The 19,573-nt window shown below is 38.8% G+C and overlaps 1 long non-coding RNA gene across 2 annotated transcripts; it reads left to right on the top strand.

Moving 5' to 3' along the window:
* Positions 1 to 107: 107 nt before the first annotated feature.
* On the top strand, positions 108 to 19,310 carry LOC115264277 (uncharacterized). 2 transcript variants are annotated; one of them, XR_009996665.1, is made up of 12 exons: positions 108 to 490; positions 555 to 735; positions 813 to 5,206; positions 5,273 to 7,720; positions 7,954 to 10,290; positions 11,096 to 11,524; positions 14,146 to 15,830; positions 15,903 to 16,888; positions 16,956 to 17,384; positions 17,449 to 18,167; positions 18,234 to 18,402; positions 18,465 to 19,310. It is a non-coding gene; the product is annotated as an uncharacterized LOC115264277 (long non-coding RNA). The 2 variants fall into 2 exon arrangements; XR_009996664.1 differs by having other exon boundaries at positions 14,146 to 16,888.
* Positions 19,311 to 19,573: the final 263 nt, after the last annotated feature.

Genomic DNA, 19,573 nt, shown 5'->3' on the forward strand with positions numbered 1-19,573 from the left:
GAGGGGGGGTCTAGCCAAAGTCTACGCTCCATACAAATTTCAAAATTTTTGTATGGACAAAAGTCTACGAGGGGGGAGGGGGGGGGGGGGGTCTGAGATGGCCAAATTTTGGTCTACATGGTTTATGAACAGCCCCTAATTCCTTTGTTAAACAGAAATAGCCGTGGAGGACATTAAGCTGGAAAACATTCACATCCAAGTGGATTCTACACTTTCAACCACCGGTAATGCAGTACTAGAACCACTAGCAGAAACTCATAAAAATAAGGATATAAAGCGGCAAAAAGTAGACCTACGTGTACATGAAGGTGCGGCTGGCAAACCACTTCATATGCAGCTAAACATCAACCAAAAAGAGCGACGTCCTCCGAGTAGAAAGCATTCCAAATCAGTTCGCGTGGCTGGATTTGAATTTCCTCTGACATGCGAAGAAGATGTCGACCGATTGGAACTGATGGTCAAACGGAATCCTATCATCAGAAACCAATATGTGAGTTTTCATCGGATGTTCTGCCCTCATTTTGCCTCATTTTGATTTTCAATTCTTCCAACAGATCAAATATCTGGCAGCGAATAAACTACCCAACATGGAGATTGCTCACATCCTTTACCGATTTTACAACGACGAAGCCCTCACGAATTTCAACTGGACTGGCCAGGAACGGTACGACTCTAGTGCTTCGGGTAAAAAGAAAGCCATGCAAAAGTTCGACATTTTCAATTCATGTATGCTAGGTAAATCTAATGCTTTGTTCTTCTACAACTCTGACTTTTTTGCACGACTAACGCACCTTCGCATTTTCCGATTGCAGAAGCGTGGTCCAGCCATGGTGTTACGCAGGACGCTTTGGCTGGTTCGCTGAAGAAAGCTGTGCAGCTGGTTGCTCGACGGCGGTACAATCTCATCTACAATCAGCGGAAACGAATTCAAGCGCTGGATCCCGAACACTGACGTTTTCTAATGGAGGTCGTGAAATAATACAGCTTCATATACAGTTGTCATTTAACTAAAATTTTATTCTAATCTAGTACCTCTGTTGAGTTTTACCTTCTTATATTTTGATCGTTACTAGAATAATACAATATATTTCTTTTTGATCTAGTACTTCACACGTTTCAATCGTCTTCTGCTGACATATTCTTCAAATTAAATTGAACGAACATTTTTTTAACTTTACATAACTTAGTTTTTCTGTTTCCGTTGCAGCAACAACAGGGAACAAAATGGAAATGCCTACCACTTATCCGAAAATTGAAATCATCTCTCAAATACGATTGCCACCACCACAAGAAAATCCAACGGTTTCGAGATTGCACGGTTTACTGAGAAGATCTAGCGTAGAAGAGGCACTTGAGAAAATTCCTTTGTACAGCGGCAGCGACATCTATATAGCAATGGATGACCTGGTAAAAATCTATTCTCCCAAACCGGCTCTCTACCCGAGCAAAGTCTGACAGCAAATCGAAAACTTATTTTGATGTTGTGATATTGCAAATTATGATTACTCAGGTTGACGTCGTTTTGGTCGTTTTAACGGTTAAAACATCAAAAATGAGAGCAGAAAAATGTTCCTGTGACAGCAAGTTGAAAACAATTCCTGCTATCAGTGATGGCAAATTGATTACTGTTTTTGCTATCAGTGCGAAAAAATGGAAAAATCGTTAAATTTAGAGTTTTTTCGAATAATATGGAAACCTAAATGCAATACGCTAATTGCACTGATGGTATATCATTAGATGCTTTATACAAAGTCGCCTAGAAGTTTTGAAATGACTTAAAAACTTAAACATTTGTAATTATTTTAAATGACAGCAAAACGATATCAAAATTTGAAATCGAAATTAATCAAATCAATCTGATATCAAAATATGATATCAATTTGCTGCTGATTACAAATCGTGTTTTCGATTTGCTATCATTTTGTTGTTAGACTTTGCTCGGGTACACTGCCCGACTGTTGGACATAATATTCGGTAGAGAGATACTGGTGGGTGCTTGCATTGAACGGCTGGTGGATGATGATGATTTGGAACAACTGGATTCACATAAACTGCGATCTGTGATTGGTAAGGACGTTTCTCGGCCTTTCGGGTAGTACCAGATCGGTATTCAATCAACACTTTTTTTTTTGTTTACAGTGCATGTGATTATTGTTATCAGAAAACAAAACATTGAATTATCAGAATCGATTGTATTGGAATACGTTTGTCATCGGCTATGCTTCCTAAAACAAATGAAAAAGAAAAAAGTTATTCAAGGCCAGTCTGCAATCGAATGTAGTACTAATACTTCGTCAGTTTAAATTTCTGGTATAACATTTGAAAAATACTCCAATGTTTATGTATTGTAATATAAAAAACCCCTTTCAACTTAAATACTAACATTATTCTTCTTTATAGATCAGCGTAATCTGAAACAGGCAACAATGGTTATCAACGTTCCATGGAATCGAATACAGTATTCAATTGTTTATTACTGTCATTTTTTAATGCAATGGTGCAATGGAGGGAATATATGATTTTTTTTAAATCAACGAATCTTATACTTCTTTGCATAAATTAAGCCACTTCTACCACTTGATGTATTCTACAGTAACCGTTCTTGTATCGCTATGCGTTTCCAGGTTCCCCTAAACTCCGGGCGGCCAAGTTCGGTTACACCCAGAAGGGCAGGGCGATGCTGCTGTACAACGGGTATGCCTACATCAAAGACCGCCAGGCTCAGAAGAGCTGCAACTGGAAGTGCTCGTTGTTCGGAAAGCTGAAATGCCGAGCCAGGGCCGTTACGAAGGAGGTTAACGGGCGGCAGATGATGAAAATCACCAAACCCCTGCATAATCACACTCGCGAAGTGTATTCGTTTGATAAGTGTAAAAAATCTAAAGAATAAGTTTCTGGCAAAAATGTCAGATGTTCTATCACAATGAAACATAAGCAAACTTTTCATTGTATCTGTAATCAACTAAGAATTACGTTATAAAAATTATCATTATAATAAAATAAACTCTTCTATCATTTATGTACAAATTCTAGTACTTCATGTCTTAAGATATCGTTTCGAGTATATTTTTGGTGATATTCATGTCTTCCTTGTCCTCATTATCACTTAATTTTTCTCTCAGAGATTGAATGATATCGGGTCTTTGATTAGTGAAGACATTAGTGGCAACATAGTACTAGAATAGTAAGTGCAGACAAACTGAAACCTAATTGATACGACACGAATGAGTGACTCACATTTTTATCTGTATCCCCAACAGGAAACGTAATCTATGTACTGTCGAAGCGTGGCACCAAGCATCTGTTTCACGATGGAAACACCTACACTCCAAATGAGCGACCCTACCCAGGGCAGCGGTCCCGAACGTGGAAATGCTCGTTGTACTACCGGCTCAAGTGTCGCGCCCGCATAGTCACCAGTGAAGCCGGTGGGCTACCCAAGCTGCGGGTGGTGGTTGCAGAACATACCCACTCGAAAGTGTTCCCCAATTTAACGCATAAATTTCGCAGTTTGTTCTAGTGGGTTGAACAAATTTAACAATCTAGTCTACTAAAGCATTGTCCACTTAGAATCCGGACTCAAGACATATTTTTTAGGGACGCTCTCAATGATCACAATCTTCATTCTTTTACAGCAGTCTGATCCTACACTAGCCCTCTTTTAATGGTGAAAATTTCATGGATTTTCTTGCAACGAGTGAAAAGTTATTTCAGATTGAAGACAAGAGAAGGAAAAAATTCTTGCACAAACACGTTGAAAATTTAGCGTGGTCAGGTACGACAGTCGCAAAAAATGTTAATATCTCCAAAACCATTATGTTTTTTGTGCACAGATGTTGTTAATCATGACATAAAGAAGAGTCCCCAGAAGATTACAGCTTGGGTTCATTGATAGTCTGCTTGGAATTCGAAGATTTGGCAAGAAGTTCGAATTCTGGGCATCGTTTTTTTGAAACCAAGATGATGAGAACAAATTTATACAAGGATGAAAGCCTCACTAACCACGTGCTGCTTTTTAAAAACACACACAAGGGATCTATAGAGGTTATACCTATTTTGATGATCTGTCACGGCAGCCGGAGCCGTTCAGTGGTATCTTCATGTATGGGTAGTGTTTATCAACGAAAAAACACTCAAATTTCGCGTTCACTCTATTCAACAAATTGCCCCTCATTTCGCAATACGAAAGACGTTTGGATTATTTTCTTCGGAATCCTAGTCAGACTAATCAAGGTACTCAGGAAATTGCATAGACGACCTGTTTATTGGACTAACATGCTGAAGGGGTTGATTCTAAAATTTATCACCGTTGTGCAGATTTATAAGGAAGTTAACGCGGAAAAAGTGAGAAAATGTATTGAAAATAAAAATAAATAATTTCAATGTAATTTTTCCATGAAACTACAATATATAATCTTTGTTTTGAGAGCTTCACCTTTTATGATTGTTATTCCATCCCTGAGATATACGTGATTTTGTCCGTCCGGATTCTAAGTGGACAATGCCTTATTCAGGGATCTCAATGTTTTATAAGTTAACAACCATGCATGCTTTAAGAGCATTTTTTACAATAGGAAAGAAGCGGATTCTTCGTAAATCTACTTTTTTTTTATTATATTCCAGTTATTCATAATATAAAGGCATTCAGTAGAGTGCGTCTGATGGAGTACTAGATTTGTAGTGATGAGCTATATAATGCCCATGATGTTTACACTATTTCATTGCAGAAAAGAAGAATTTCTCATCTCATCATACAAACATCCAGCTCAGTATCATAAATCTAGTACTACATCGATCCTGCCTTACAGGTGTAGTTTGCAGTTAAAACTTTGCAGGCACATGGTAGGATGGCACATATTTCCCAAATAGAGGAGAACGTGCCTCTGGAGCCTATCTACTGATAGGTTCTGGCTACGCATATTGTATTTTCATTATATAACAAGAAGTTCTAGATACTGGATACCGTCACTTTCAGAATATCACAGTTCTTTGGTTGATTTGCCATATGTTTCAATTAGTTCTTTTTACTACATTGTATCAGTAAACGTATCATGCTTTAACGACTATTTTATACCATTACAGATATTGTTTTCGTAGTGAATAACGTGGGTGGCCTTCAACTATGCGTAGATGGATATCCCTTCATCCGATCGAGGACAACCGACGAAGTTCATTATTGGACGTGTAAACAACGAAAACGTCTAGGGTAAGTCGATGAAAGTCTGCTCTTTTTTCCTTCCATAGCTAATCGTTTCCATTCGCAAATGTCCAGTTCGTGCCTCCGTACGTCGTCGAGAGAAAGGACAAAAACCACTGGTCAAGGCGAGCGGATGTCACAACCATCTGATTATCACGAAGTGCCAGAAATATGGAGAAAGTTCCATGGTAATGCAAACGATGGCCCGAGACGCCAAGTTGTGGCAGAGAAAAGGAAACGTGTCACGTCAAAGAAAATGCGAGCAGCACCAGCGGAATAGTGTTTCTTGAAATCTAGTTATAAATATTTGAGAGAAGCTTCGTCTAGTTGCGTTCTAGTACTGCATTGATTTGTTTCGGCCTCTGCAATTTGAACTTAGACAACGTATTTTTAAATGAATAGTTTAATACATCAACCACAGTTTGTATAAATTTATAACAAAAAGGTATTATTTTTGATGCGTCGTGACTAGTTTATCAATAGTTTTTACAGTTGTCTCAATAGTTCTCAATAGTTACACTTGTTTTTAATGTCTCCTCAGTAAAACGAAGACATTCTGGAGCCCAGATCGAGTACCGAGGCAGAGATGTGACGTTTTCGCCAAGCTGCCGCGGTATGCCAAAAATGATGCTGGAAGGGTACGTCTACATTCGGAATGCAGGCAATGCTACCAAGACGTACTGGCTTTGCGAGCGTGGAAAGCGATTCAAGTGTCGCGCCCGTGCGATAACGTATCGAGGCACGGGGCGTATTACCATCAACGAACATTCCCACAATCATATGCCGGGATTTTAGAAAAAACTGCGTGGGTGGAACTGAATTCTATGATAAAATGTACTCCGTTTTGCCATACATGAATTTCGTAGTACTAGATAAGTGCCGTGCATTTATCATTATCATGCCGTTTCAGATTCTCTAACTACTCTAGTACTTTATCAGTTATCTAGCTCATTTCATATGTCTCAAATCCAACCATCAACATACTGCTATTCAAAAAAAAGGACAACGCGGCCCGAAACTGATCTTCGATGGATATTCTTTGTACAGAAATAGATAAAAGGAAACGTGCTACTTCAAATTGAACACGAACGATGTGTTTTGAAATCTAAAAAATAAATATGCCAGAGAAGCATCGTCTTAGCGTTCTAGTACTGCATTATCATGTTTCTACTTTAGTGACCTCAGACAACGTAATATGAAATGGAAAATTAGTTGCATGATACACTGATTGAAATCTGGTACAATTCTCTAGTTTGTGTGAATTACTTGTTACAAAAAAGTATTCGGTATTAAGTATCGTGACTAGTTTCATTGATAGTTCTTATAATAGTCGAAATAATTCTCTATAATAATATGCATTCTTTTCTCCTCAGTCAAACGAAGATATGTCGGAGCCCAGATCGAGTACCGAGGCAGAGGCGTGACGTTTTCGATCAGACGAGGTCATCGTTGTATGCCCAAAATGACGCTGGAAGGGTACGTGTACAGACGGAATGCTGGCAATGCTATCAAAACGTACTGGCGTTGCGAGCGTGAAAAGCGGTTCAAGTGTTGCGCCCGTGCGATAACGTACCGAGGTACGGGGCGCATTATCATCAACGAACATTGCCACAATCATATGCCGGAATTTTAGGGAAAAATGGCATTAATGGAATAAATCCGATGATAAAATAAACTCCGTTTTTGCCATACATTTATTTCGTAGTACTAGATCAATGGCGTTCATTTGTAACTAACTTCCCGTTTCAGATACCCGAACTGCTCTAGTACCCAATATTCACATTGACCTCGTTCATTCCAGATACCTCGAATCCAACCCTCAACAGACTGCTTTTCATCAAAGGACAACGTGGCCCGAAACTGATCTTCGATGGATATTCTTTCAACAGAAACAAAGGCCACGGTCAAGCCACCTACTGGCGTTGTACGAAACATCAATCGCTCGGCTGCAAAGCCAAATTGGTTACCACAAATCTTGGCAAAAAGATTTCCATCGGTACTCCGGTTCACTGTCACAAGGCCGATTACGGTCAATTGATCTGAATGACCGATGGAATAAAACAGACTTGGAAGGGTTTAGACGACATTGGAAATCATAATTAAAATGTTGTTCTAGATTTGAGAATGTGTTTTCCATGCTTTTATGCTCACTACGGTTACAGCCGTTATGTATTGCATTGTAGATCACTACTGAAAATGAAGCACAGCTAGATTGAAAACCACAAAGCAAGGCAAAAAAGCATCCATCGGTACGCCGCTGCATTGTCACGCTCCCGATATTGGTCCACTGATTTGAAATTAGTGCGTTGCCGTAAAAAGTGGTTGTTAGAGCTGTGGGCTTAAGAGAGAATTGACATCTTTTCTCAGACGTTAAAAAATACATGCATTTATTCTTGCATTGCTGGTTTGGTGAGATAAGCAAGGGCAAGTTCTTTTGTAATAAAAACTTCTATAGACTGAGAGACAATAAAATAATTGTTTGATTGACGTAATACAAGAGTAAACTGCTAAATTACAGACATAGTAAGAAATATGATCTAAAGAAATTATGATTCCTTGCCTAATTTGATGCTGTTTGAGCAAAACTTTGGATAACTATATTGTTTATGTTGCAAGAAATGGAGAAAACAACAACACCGTTGCCCAAAGTTTTGCTCAAACAGCATCAAATTACAAGTTTTTTTGTTTTCCCGAACAAGCAAGTTACAAACGGCTAAGAAACTATCTAACATCTCTTCCCGTCATTATTTTTTCAGATTTCGAACAATACTTCAGCGAACTGGAGCCGGTTGCAACAAAGAAGACGACTACCATTTCCCTGGACAACCAAGAGTTGGATTTTGTGCCCGGTAAACGTGGTACCAGTTTGCTCCGGATCAACAACTATTGCTACGCCAGAAATAACAAATCACAAAACTCTTCCTACTGGGTGTGCCGTACCAGAGCGCAACACCGGCCGTGCAATTCCCGAGTCGTTACCACGCTGAAAAACAACGGACTGTATCGGGTCGTGATCACCAATCCGGTGCATCTCCACGAACCCAACAAATCCGGTGCCAATCGAAGTATCGGGCAAGCGAGGAGGATGCCCAAGCTGGTGGCACCAAAGCCGGTGCTAGAGGAAATTTTCACTTTCACGTTTGATTCGGACTAGAATGTGGATGAGTAGAAGTAAAATTCTTTTATTTTGTTTTGATTGTGCATCCAAACTAAAGATTTTTAATACTGAAAGTGCCATAACGTCATACCATTCAGTACAGCCAGTACTAATAAGGTGATTCCTTACTGATACAGATGGAATATGCAGTACTAGAATAAACTTACGTTTTCTAACCGAAACACCTACACTGTTTGCGGACTTTTGTACCCTTTAGACTATCGGTGGTTGCTTAACTGAGCTTAGTTACAGTGGAAGAGTAAGGTGAGGCGAATTTCAAGTGTTAAAGCAACAGTCTTTTGATTGAGTGCAGTTTTCTCACTACTTCACGGGACATCGAAATGTCTCACCACCTCACTTCTAGTACCTAATACTTTGGTGAAAAATCGAATTGACGGTATTTTTTTTCGTAATGCTTGAAATTATTGAACTGTTATGTTTGAATCATGCATCATAATTTTGTTTTCAAAATGCATTTGAACATGTTGAAGTACTAGATGAGAAATCTTAGCTTGCACAAATATAAGCTTTGCTACTCCGTAGTGATTTACTTGTGTTATTGAAAAAAATTCTTTTGAGTTACTCGACTCTCTAGTACTTCAATGTGGATATTTCGTATGTATTGAAATGGTACTGAGTTCTCGATGGGTTTGAAGGATTCAGGAACATTTGTTGGAGTCTGAAGTGGGTTATATTCAATTCAGATTATTTGCAAAAGATTCAAAGTTCATATACATTGCCAATTTATTTCAGAAACTGTGAAATTAGACATACAGTTAGTATAGTTGTGACATTCTTCGGAATTGTGTAGCAAACAATAAAGTGATATTTTACAACTTCTTTTTGTTTTTATTTTTCCGAACAAGCAAGTCACAAATGGCTTAGTAATTTTCTAACATATCTTCCCATCATTATTTCAGATTTCAAACAATACTTCAGCGAACTGGAACCGGTTGCCACAAAGAAACCCACTACCATTACCCTGGACAACCAAGAGTTGGATTTCGTGCCCGGTCAACGTGGTACCAGTTTGCTCCGGATCAACAACTATTGCTACGCCAAAAATAACAAATCACAAAACTCGACCTACTGGGTGTGTCGTACCAGAGTGCAACATCGACCGTGCAATGCCCGAGTTGTCACCACGCTGAAAAGCAACGGACTGTATCGGATTTTGATCACCAATCCGGTGCACATCCACGAGCCGAACAAATCCAGTGCCTATAGAAGAGTCGAGCAGGTCAGGAGGAGACCCAAACTGGTGGCACCAAAGCCGGTGCTGGAGGAAATTTTCACTTTCACGTTTGATTCGGACTAGAACTGGAATGAGTTAAAGTAAAATTCATTTGTTTTGTTTTGGTTTTGCAACCAAAATGAAGATTTTTCAAATACTGTAAGTGCCGTAACTTCATACCATTTAGTACAGCCAGTACTACAATAAGGTGATTCCTTACTGATACTGATGGATTATGCAGTACTAGAATAAACTTACGTTTTCTAGCCGAAACTCCTACACTGTTTGCAAACTTCTGTACCCTTTAGACTGTCGTCGGTGGTTGCTTAACTGAGCTTAGTTGCAGTAGAAGAGTGAGTTGAGGCGAATTACAAGTGTTAAAGCAACAGTCCCTGCTCGATCTCACCACCTCAACTGGATCATGTTAAAATATACTTGTTTAGTCCGATAAACAAAAAAATAAAAACTACTCTGTTGATAGAAATGAGATTGATTTGACTGCTTGGAGCATGTGCGATACCTTCTTGATTATTAAACCCATGAAATTATTTTTATCGTTCTAGATTTCTGCCGGCTTGAACTAAATTATGAAATCAGCCAAAAAGGCTTTCGAAGGCTGTTCATTGATGGGCACAGCTTCATTCGAAAAGAGGCGCGTAAGAACACAATTCGTTGGCGGTGTAAACACTACAATGATGTGCAGTGAGTATTCTAGTACCTTCATATCAATCTTCTCTCATATATATGGCTGTTGGGATAATTTAGCATTAGGGTGAATAAATACTTACCAAATTCTTCCACCAAAGTAATATTTTGCAGTATTTTGCCAAGCTGAAGGGTCCATCAAAGTTTTATGATGAATTTTTAGCAAAATTGGCTTAATTTCGGCAAAACGTTGCTGGTGATCAGCAGAGTTTACTGAACAAATCCTCAAATTTTTAGTGAAACCTCCACTGCCCCACTCGCATATTAGTCCCGTTTGGGATTTCTTCACTATATAAGTATATAGTATATATAGACACGCTAGTCATAGCTTTCGATGTACTTCCAAAAACCATAATAAAAATTGTGTATTTTTATGTCAATGTGTGAAAAAACACCAAATCATGAGCGTCCTATATTGAAAGTACCCGCATATCAGTCCCATCTTGGAACACTGAACTTTTTTGTTAACAGTTATGTATTCTGGTGCAAAGCAATTTGCGAAAGTTTCTAGATGATCGAAATATTTTTTAAAGTTTTATATGGAAACAAGTTTTTAAACTTCAAATGTCGTTTTCTCAATTCTTCCTTTTAAAAATTGAGACTGTTATGCGAGTGGGAGCAGTTAAGCTTGGTAAATTTTAAACAAAATCAAGCAAATTAAAAGTGTATCTTTTGGACACGGTTGCTGAAGTACTAGATTTGTAGCTATGAGTTGAATTCTTATATTCTAATTTGATGCTGTTTGAGCAGAACTTTGACTGTTTTCTGGAATCTGAGGATACTGATGACCCTTTATTTTCAGTTACAAATGTGCCGCTCGGGCTACGTCCATTAATGAGCCCAATGGCAAACTTATTTCCTACAATGGCGAGCACAATCATGGAATCATAGGAAACGGACACAGACGAAGCGATCGACAGCGAATTGGAGCGGAACGATGAGCAGAATTTTCGGATCAATGTGTGTTCATCAAGTCAGAATTAATTATTCCCCCGAATAAAAGCTGTGTGCGATACTGTGAAACTTTTGTTTGTGTTTGATTTTGAGTCAAAGCAACTGTCGTTGTACTAGATTGCTAATCATTTGTATTTTTCTTTTCAGTGAAAAATGACGTAGCCTATGTGCAGACAAGTCGAGGCATACAACTGTCAATCAATGGTTATTTGTTCAAAGCATGGAAATCGGTTAAGAACGTAGGAATATGGCAGTGTCTTCAGTTTTCTGAATATGAGTAAGTATCAAAATCAGTTGTAGTAGTAGAATTACATCGATTTACTTTAATTTGCATTGATTGCCTATTAATTTTTGGAAAAAAATCTATTCGATGATGCATGACCCAATGTAACGAAAGATGAATAGTTATTGAATCCTATAGTATCTGCTTAAAGTATTTAGTATATCAACTAATTTGAAAGCTATTTATCGTTTTTAAATAATAACATCCAGCGCTCGTTGGGGTAATTTGACCAATGTTTTTCAATATTATTTCATTAATATACTGTGGGCTTTAATCACTTTATTATCAGACTAGTACGTATTAGAGCTGTGAAGTAAATTTTCAGAGATTACTATACTTTCTATGAGGTAGTGTTCCATGGAAGAGAACGGATGTGGAAAATTTTGTTGCGCGTGTTTCCTGTCAATTTTTTTCGCTGAAGAAATGGAAAAATCGAAAATCGATAATTGAATGTGTGCCGAACAATTATTTGAAACAAGTGTAATTGATCTGAATGTCATCAAGGCAGATAAGGAAATGAGGAGAAGTGAAAAAGACCGATTGGAAAAGGAGCGGCTATTTAGAAAATGTATCGGAATGAGCTGCCTTTCCGCTGTTTGTCTGGAAAATTGGAAATGGGCAGTGACAAAACCTTGAATGCCGAAAGGCAGCGCCAAGCCTGAATGAAATCGAGCGCCTCCGCGACCAGATCTCCCAGCAGCTCCAGGAAAAGCAGGATCTGCTTGTCATCAAGATTTCGCTGCACAAGCTGCTGTCGTCCGAAGAAGTCCGTTAGAACATCACTCCCGGAAGCCCGATCACCATCTTCCAGATGTCTTCGAGTAGCACCAGTGTGGCCCGATCGGAAGCACTGCGTAATATATGGCAGCATGCCGCCACCAAACGTAAGCGTACCGTGCTGGAGGAATCGAACGAGCGGAATGTGCTGGACCTCTCGGTTGCATCGTATGCCAAGGGAGACATCAAACAAGTTAATTTGGTGAGTTCGTTCTGATTTGATCCGTTAAATTTATCGCAATCGCAAATTAATCGGCAGTATAATAACAGTAGATGGCGTAGATGTTGCATTTTTTCCTGTATATATAATGCGGTGCCGCCTGCGCACGATCAATTGGAACTTATGCGCATCACGCTAGTCAACGAAACAAAAATGGACAGAGCAAGGTGTGGTGTGTAATGTATTCTTTTTGCAGTTTAAACCGGATGAAATGAGTGGGTATAATGCTTTTGGTTGTAAGGTAATGGTTTTTTAATCCAAGATTGTAATCGCTGCCATATACCTTGAAGTACACCTTGCTAAAACTATTGTGTTGTATACTGCCGCGAATCGAATATAAAGAGCATGTTTGCTGAAATTCCTATGCAATTAGTGCAGTCATGCGATTCATGGCAGCATATTTTATATAGGTTTTGGTTTTGACAATAATTTTGCCAACAGGCCATTTGATGAAACCACAATATTTTTGATGTTGATATTGTACCCTGCATATTGATACGGCACCTATTGAATAATTTCCATTTATAAAATCGATTCGTAAAATAGAATATTGTACAGTAAAAGATAAATTTTCTAATCGATCAACGCACCTATTCCATACCATACCATTTAGGTGTAGCTGTCTCTATATGAGAATTCCTACCAAATATTTATAACAAAATACTGTCTAAATTTCAGATGAAGTTGTGGAAACTTTTACCGATTCCATAATAGACTCGCAGTTGTGGTTCTAAGTAGTTTGTCGGTAAATAATACAGGGTATTTAATCCAGTCGGGAAAGGGACCGTTATATTTTCTTCTCGTTTCAGAGAGCGAGCAATGGCGCTTAAACCTAGGCTTTCGAGCCAGGACATAAGGGGTTAATACCATAAATACCTTTGTCCCATCCCAGGAAGAAGAGGAGCCCCAACGGAGTGACATTAACTTTCTTAGCAACGTCACTCCCAACGTTTTTGCTTCACATTTATTACACATACGATACGGAGAGGCTGACGAGATGTCGCCGTTCCATAGTTCTGTTCAATTGTATTCTGTTGGGATCAATGGAAATACATCTGGCAACACGGCCATTTGTCCAACTCACATCATTTTAACAGTGGGCTCACCGATGACAACTAGGTTGTCATCGTGATGATGTTTCACACACTCACACGAAAGCATCATCTGTCATCGCCCGCTCTGCAAGATGGCCACTTGCGTAGAAGATGTAAATAGTTTGTGTCCGTGTTGTTATGTTCAATTTTAAGTTGTAAATATGCATGTAGTCAATAAAATAAGTTTTAATTTGTTCGTGTAATTCGTATGTATCATGTACAAATGTACGGTTACAACATATTCAATAACGCTGCACAGTAGGCCTGGCCGCTTCAATACTTGTAATACATCTCCGATGCTTTGCAAGTATTGATAATGACAAGAAAAATGATAGAAGTAGTCGATTCTATCATTTTCCAGGATTCTTTCAATGAATGGCTGTGTATGTGTAGACTAGACTAGACTAGACTAGAGATTACTATACTTTATATGATTTTTATGTCCATTCTAGTACTATTGTTATCACATATTATTGATTATTATTTAGATATCAAATTTTTTTTTTTAATTTATTTATTTTCAGTTGCCCAGTACAGGCTAGTACGGAACGAACCAAGGATGGAAAGCAAGCACGCATTTCAATTCAAGGACAACACAATCATCCCTCTTGCAAAGATCGTAACAAAAACGCCACAATGCGACCAGTTATGAAAACCTACAGTAGAAAAAAACTCTAATCCTCAAAAGGAATATCAAATTGCTGCTATTTGTGGTCAACATTGTGATGAAAAAATAAATTCCCAACTTCTCTACTCATGTCTAGCTTTCTCAGTTTAAAAGTGGCAGCACTGATTGACACGGTTCAAACCATTCGCTTACTAATACAACGAATTTCATTTCAGTTCTTGATGTGGACCATCCAACCGTCCAATACATTGCGACCAACAAATCGCGTAGATTGATGGTAAATGGCCACTCTTTCACGCGCAAAAAGCGAACCGAGCGGTATACAATCTGGGAGTGTTGCCAATCGAGACCTCTAGGATGCAAGGCTGCGGTCACAACCTATCTGGAGAACACCGGTGCAGTTAACATTCGTGGATCGCACAATCACGCCGTCGTAACGGAACAACGGAGATTGGGCCAGCGAAAGCAGCTGATCCCGAGCAGAAGGGCATACCTTACAAATACCGTGCAAAGAGCAACCTATGCTCTAATACCTCAAGTTGGTATTGCTATATTATTCTACGCAATGTTATAAGAACACCACAATAACAATTGGACGTATTTGAGCAAAGTTAGGTGTTTATGTGGTATTGTTGATTTAACTGGGAAAATTACAGAATAACAAGATTTGGTATTACATCATGGAGCTATCGAAAAATGTTCAATTTAATAGCAAGATATGTTATTACTTTGTTATTTTATACCTTCTGGATAACAAACAGAGCACTTGAAATTTATGGTATGCATTCATTATTGAAATAACAAGACTTGTTATTTTTCAGGTGTTATTTATACAAAATTATAATATTCATTTTTGTTATTTTGCCTCTTATGTCCACCTAATGAAGGGCATATCGAGGTATAATCTTATTTAAGATTAATACCTCGATATGTTATTTTGTTGCTATTCTTTTCTGCTCGGGATGGAGGAACGTCAGCGAGAGAGAATACGTAGGAAAACTAAGATAGAGGAAGCGTCAGTTTAATTCATCCTGATCTTGAAATCCTACGCAATATGGCGTATTTTTCAACGAACTGCTAATTCGAATTGATATACACTGAACAAATAAACTTAAAATCTGTATGTGGTATGTGAAGTTCTAGTACTTCATTCGTTTAAACCACACGGTCTCTCATCATTCTTGTTTATTTACAGATGTAACTTTTACAATGCCAAAAAAATGGCTTATTTAGGGTTTGGCGAGTGTGCTTGATACGATAAATCAATTCCTCAAATTATCAAAACCACTCATACGTCATATCTGATTTTATCACTGCAAAATCAGTTTTTCGTTTCACTGAATTCTTTTTTGCAGTAGTGATCAGCGGTTAACTAATCTGTGGCAAACTGTTTGTCTCATTTACTCTGTTGTTTACGCATGTCTTTGCACTCGTAGCAGAAAACGGAACCGAACCTCATGTCCAGTATACGATCAGTAGTCGTGGAACTCCGCTGCTATTGCTCGACGGGTTTACCTTTACCAGAGATAAGGAACGTAACAGTTTTACCTCGTGGAAATGTGCCCAACATCGTACGCACAGGTACGGATAATGGTCGCGAAAAGCTCGCTCTAGTATTACATATTTTAACATTCACTCTTGTACTCCCTATAGCTGCAAGGCTCGTGCCAACGCCGTCCGGGATCGCAGTGGCCAGAAGAAAATCATAATCAAACACTCGCACAATCATCCGCTCGTAACCGAGCGAAGAAAGAAAAGTTCCTCTAGATAAATAAATGCGCTACTCTAGTACCTCAGCAATAGATAACCGACCACTGAGTTTTTTCATTGATTATTTTGTTAATTTTTTTTTAATATTGTTTGCTTCACAATCTCTTTTGTTCTTTTATATTACCTAGAAACATTATTCTGAAATTATAATATTATTTTCTAATTATCTGTATTGTCACGGTCGCCATGTTCTATGTTGGTCTCTTGTCTTCATCATTTTACCAAAGCCATGGCCGATTCGAAAGCCAAAAAGAACTTTTCGAATTCAGCCTTGCAATTGACATAATCTAGTACAACAGTAGTCTTCAATAACTCTTGTGATGATCTTTTTGCACAACATCTGAACTTCTTAAATTCTGACTTGGCATGATGTGCATCAGATGTACAATGAGCTGCTAATTTTCAGTTAATGGAATGGTCTTTTTTCTACCTGAACAAATTGTCACGCACCATATGCATAACTTCTTCAATTTCAAAATGTTGTTTAAGCTCTTGCTATTCCACAGCTGAGGAAAAAAACATGTCGGACCAAGATTGTCAAAATACTTAAACTTAGAAGATCATTCAGTAGTATTCTAGTACTTTAGTGATTATCTTTTGTTTGTTTTCTATGCTGTCTTAGCACATGCAGACAAGACATAATGTACATTATTCACACCATAAACTGTTAATTTCCAGTCGAAAAGTGATTCTCTAGTACCTCAATGTAAAGCTTCTAATTATATCATACAATTTTCCCCAGCACCAGTAACCTACACGGTGAACGCTCGTGGCAATCGGCGAATATGTCACCTGGGATACCTTTTCGATGCGGAGAAAAGACGACACAAATCCACCAGCTGGCGATGCTGCCAGGCAAAGAAGCTTCAGTGAGTGCCCGCCGCGAATGCTACCAATTCTTGTTTGTTAACAACATACGTTTCTTTTCCGTTTCAGATGTAAGGCTAGGATAGTCGAGCGAATCTCAAATTGGGGCCAGCCATCATATGAATTCGTGCGGTCTGTGCACAATCTTGGTGTCGTTCCTGGTGACAAGTTGCTGGGATTAAGCTTCAAACTTTTAGAAGCACTAAATAAATTATTTTATTCATGAGTTGAAGATGTTTCCTTTTTTATATTAAAAACATTCCTAGGTATTAATTGAAATAAGTATTCTAGTACTTCGTTTTCATGTCTGTTCATTTCATAATTTACTTTGGAGCAGTTTGTAACGATATTTTGCCATTCAACAGATGTTACCGAAGTTCAGTACGTGTTGAGCGCTCGTGGAGGCTTACAGCTATGCATCGATGGCTTCCGCTACACTCGTGATCGGATTAAAGATAACAAAATTGTCTACCGTTGCGTGCACTACAAACCGCTAGGGTGAGCATTGTCATCTGAACTGTAGCTGATGTGCCATATCTTACTCTGCTTTTTGTGCTTACAGATGCAAGGCACGTGCTCACACCGATAAGGATGACCCCAAGGTGAAGATTATCGAGATGGAACACAACCATCCACTGAAGATGGACCGCCGGAAAAGTGGAGCCCTGAGACAGTTACTGGAGCAACGCAAACAGGAAAATCGAGCGGCGGGTGGGCGTGCAAGTCGAAAAAAGTGATGGCGATCTGTTTTTCGGAGATAATCTAGTACCTCCTGCAGTTTGTAGGGACTTCGTTTGGTATATTCAATTTGAAAGAGCAGTTGAAATCGGTTGAATACTGAGATTTTAAAGCGTCGAAGCGTCTTCAATCTAGTACTACAATCTGAAAATCAGGAATCTGCTGGTAGTTTATCTGTAATCATTTAGTCTTAGAGACGTCTTCATGGTAGTTTATTCTGGTTGATGAATAAATCAATAAAGCAACTATGATTAATATGTTGGTATATGTCTAAGCTTCTGAGACAAAAAATCAGTTATTTTAGTACAGTCAGGTACTTTGTCTTGAAATAATCACATTCACTTTCAAACAATTGCAGAACTATGCATATCGTCTGTCCCACGAACAGTAAGGACGATTACTACGAAGCTATTCCGTGTTCAACAGAGCAAACCGATCATTGTCGCTGCCGTCGAGGGGTTCGTCTTTCCGCTACAATCAGAAGAGGAAGTGGACCGTTTGGAGTACACCGCTCGAAGAGATCGGATCATTCGTGATCAATATGTAAGCAATGCGGTGGTAAAGTAATCTAGTACTTCGAACTGACATATTTCCGATATTTTCCAACAGGTAACGTTGTTGCAGGAAGTGAAACCTCACCATCAGGATGCATCTAATGTTTTTGCAGACCTGTTTTCCGACGAGGCACTTCTGGGATACAACTATTACGGGAAGACGAACCGGGCAAAAAAGAAGAAAGCCATGCGGAAGTATATCATATTCACCGATTGTATGGTTGGTAGGTGGAGGTGTACTTGATCAACTAAAGCTGTTGTCATTCATAAGTGATTCATTTTGCAGATGCATGGCTTTCGCATGGGGTTACGGAAGAAAATTTAAGAATATCTATCGTTAAGGTCATTGCCCGACTTAACCACAAAGTACGTAGCAGAGGATATCGGAGAAACCCTTCGAGCGTTACAACGCAGGATGGTGCCGAAGTCGGGGACAATGAATCAAAATTCAACCATCGCGCAACAATAATGACAATGTCGCAACCTGTATTTGTTGCGACAAACAAACTCATGCAACATAAGTTTGTCCCAACTTGAAAATAATGGGATTAACATCGTACACCACGAGTTTAGAGATTTTTAAGCCTTACATTGCGATTTTCGAACGGTAACTTCGAATCGGTAAACACTGCAACTTTAGTGAAGCTCTATCATCAAACAGTTTCGACTTTGGGTTAGCAATAATTGATTATTCACGAGTTGAAAAGTACGCAACAAATTCAGCTTCCGTATTGTCTGCAACAAAAAAATTCGAGATCATGTCATTATCTGTTACCAGTAGGGATAAAGAGTAATCGTCGCACCTTCTTTGTTGCTTGTTTTGTGCCTCTTTTGTCTGACAATTCTCTTCACTGGTCGGGGAAGAAGTTTATTGAAAGAAGTGTGAAGATTTTGATATTTTTCCAGCGAAGCTAAGAAGTAATGATTTGTTATGGTGCAGGAAGTTCCCATGGTTAAGATCATTCCGTAAAGCAGTACTAGATTGCAACATCTTGGAATCGATAAACGACTCTTGAATCAATCTGTTCTTTAAGTTTTAATGCTATTGAAATACGACTGTATGGTTGACTCTCTCGATTAACGGCTACTCAGTCTTGGGATTTAAAAAACGAGTTGTTTTATTCACCCGACGTTTCGACACAGGGATAGTGTCTTCCTCAGGGGGAAGATAGTAATTATTTTCCCCCTGAGGAAGACACTATCCCCGTGTCGAAACGTCGGGTGAATAAAACAACTCGTTTTTTAAATCCCAAGACTGCGTAGCCGTTAATCGAGAGAGAATTAAGTTTTAATTCGCATTCTACATATATTTGGGAAAACGTCTGCATTTACTCAACTATGCTAATATTTCTTTTACAAAATCGTCGACAATATTGAACGCCTGGAAAACACCGT

This window comes from Aedes albopictus, chromosome 1 (genome assembly GCF_035046485.1).
Source record: "Aedes albopictus strain Foshan chromosome 1, AalbF5, whole genome shotgun sequence".
NCBI classification, from domain to species: domain Eukaryota; kingdom Metazoa; phylum Arthropoda; class Insecta; order Diptera; family Culicidae; genus Aedes; species Aedes albopictus.